Source organism: Colobus angolensis, unplaced genomic scaffold, assembly GCF_000951035.1.
Source record: "Colobus angolensis palliatus isolate OR3802 unplaced genomic scaffold, Cang.pa_1.0 Scaffold26, whole genome shotgun sequence".
NCBI classification, from domain to species: Eukaryota; Metazoa; Chordata; class Mammalia; order Primates; family Cercopithecidae; genus Colobus; species Colobus angolensis.
This window is the reverse complement of record NW_012115821.1, coordinates 1,484,231-1,486,565: the sequence shown is the minus strand read 5'-3', so window position 1 is coordinate 1,486,565 and position 2,335 is coordinate 1,484,231. Positions and strand designations below refer to the sequence as shown.

Below are 2,335 nucleotides of genomic sequence, written 5' to 3'. Positions count from 1 at the left end.
AATAATTTCTACAAGGAAAATCTGGTTCTACTGACTGTTTTTATCATAATAGGAGATTTACCAACTTACCTGATATTTATTCCTTACATATAGAAATATCGACTTATCAAAAATAAAAGCAAGTGCTTGGCTGTATCCAGTGTAACACTGTTGTAAAGGCGGGAATTAGAAAAGGTGCTTCAATGCTGTATCATTGGCACATAGCCAATTATCAGCAGATAGAGGGACATTGACAGGAATTAGCAACACATTTATTAGACTTTTTAAATAATACAAAGGGAGGAAGAACAAAGATAAAACCAGGAAACTGAGAATTTAAAAGTAAAACAGTTTAAGTTGTATTGTTGGATGAAAGTGGAAGGGAAGTTTTCTCATCTTGTTCTATGCGATTCAGACTTTCTGGAGCACGGCATTCTCTTCTACATCCTGTAGTACATCAGAGATCTTTAAGATCGAGCACAGACGAAAGAATGACCAAAACCATTAGAATCTTTGAAGCTTCTGTTAATAATTTGAGAAATTATTAGAGATGTTGAGATGTTAAGCTCGAAGAACTGTAGGAGTTTAAAAGCCTTCTTCAAATAACAACGGGCATTACAAACCTGGCATTATAAAAGTGTGTACTTGGGCACCCTTAGCAGCCCTAGTTTACAGTTGAGAAAGCTGCAGCACAGAGAGCTTAAGTAATGTGTCTAATGGTCACACAGCTAATGCCGTAGGACTTTTCCTCTCCTCTTGAAAGAGTAGTTTCAAGGAAGGTATATCAGCAAATTGCTAAAAAGCAGTTTTCCAATTAACAATGAAGAAATGAAACTTATTGTAAATTTTTGCCACAACACACTTTGCTATGTTCACCCAGCTCCTGGCTTTTCTCTCAAGTATCACCTGCTGAACCTTACCTTAGTTCACTTTGTTACTTTGTTTGTGAGCTTGCACAAGTTTTGCTAACAGATGTTTGTGAAATTGTTCATGTTTTTGTTGCCTTATACAGTAGAATTTACTTAGCAGAATTTATTTTCTACTATAACAATTTTATATAGTAAAATAATTTTGTAATTTTTTGCATGTATAATATAAGGAAGTAACATAATAATTTTACATATATAAATAGCCTTTGCACTCTTAGTCTTTACAACCTACAGTCTGCTTTGGGGGCAGGGAGAGAGTGGTGAATTAGGGGATGAAGAAGGACAGAGGATAATTTAGAAATGTAAAGAAAGCGGAGTTGCTCTGTTTAAAGAGAAGTTAGGAGGTCACAAACTCTGGTTCTGGAAAATTCTGAGCTTGGTAAAAAAAAATTCTGGAATCACCAAATGTTGCTCTTGCCCCCAAAAAGACCACATTTAATTAATCCAGGCAAATGTCTGTCTATTTATTATGTTGCCAGGGTGAAAAAAAAAAAAAAAAAAGAAAAAGTAATGTAATGGTCGTTCTGCTCCAGAGAATGTTAATTATTTATCCTGATGCAAACGTAATTACCTGGCAATTCATGGAAATCAAAAAATGTGGCATTAGAAAGAATGAAATAATTAAAATATATTGATAATGAGCACACACTGCTATATTGACCCAACGATGGTTAAGATACCAAAGATGCGCTCTTCAGAAGGGTATTATTTTGTAATTAAAAAGAACTGTAGAAAAAGAAACTGAAGACATGATAATTGTACAGTGCATTCAATGTAGTTGTCAGTAGAAATGCCATTTAAGGAAAATAATACCATGTTAAAAAGAAGTTAACGTGGAAAAAAAAACCTGAAAAGGAACTTACTGTTGATACAAGTAGGATCAATTATACGTGCCTGGAAGGCAATAGTGATTTGTTTAAGATTTTTAAATACCAGACACTGGAAATAATAGTTTCATGATCAGCATCTTGTTTTTATTGGAGGTGGAAGGTTCATCATTTCACATATTCATCATCACTGACCTTCTTTATCTAGGCTCTCTTCTCCAGAATTGATGCTATCACTCATGATCACACAGTATATTTTTTTCTGGCTTCTTAAATTTGATGTCATTTGAGAGTGTCTGATGTTCCTCATCCATAGTAGATCTGTCATGGCCCTCATCATGCTGAGGGACATAGTACTGTTTATATTTTTAATGGCAGAAAGGCTTGATTTGATCAATCCGGTGGGGAAAAAATAACTCAGAGTCATTCCTGGCATCAATCAAGGCAAAAATTCTTTCACTCTTTCAGCTTTCTTCCAGCTGGGTGGGCATCCTCTTGGTGGAAAGTAATTGCTACAAAAAGAATGAGTGGTTTGGACCAACCTATGTCTAGTCTTTTTGATGATTTTGAGATTAAGCCAAGTATTTTCATCGAGGAAAA

At 34.9% G+C, this 2,335-nt stretch overlaps 1 long non-coding RNA gene across 1 annotated transcript; it reads right to left on the bottom strand.

Annotated features, from left to right (window-relative positions):
- Positions 1-236: 236 nt before the first annotated feature.
- LOC105515347 lies at positions 237-2,039 on the bottom strand. Its single transcript, XR_001002304.1, has 2 exons — positions 1,931-2,039; positions 237-444 (listed from the first exon to the last, which is right to left on the bottom strand). It is a non-coding gene; the product is annotated as an uncharacterized LOC105515347 (long non-coding RNA).
- Positions 2,040-2,335: the final 296 nt, after the last annotated feature.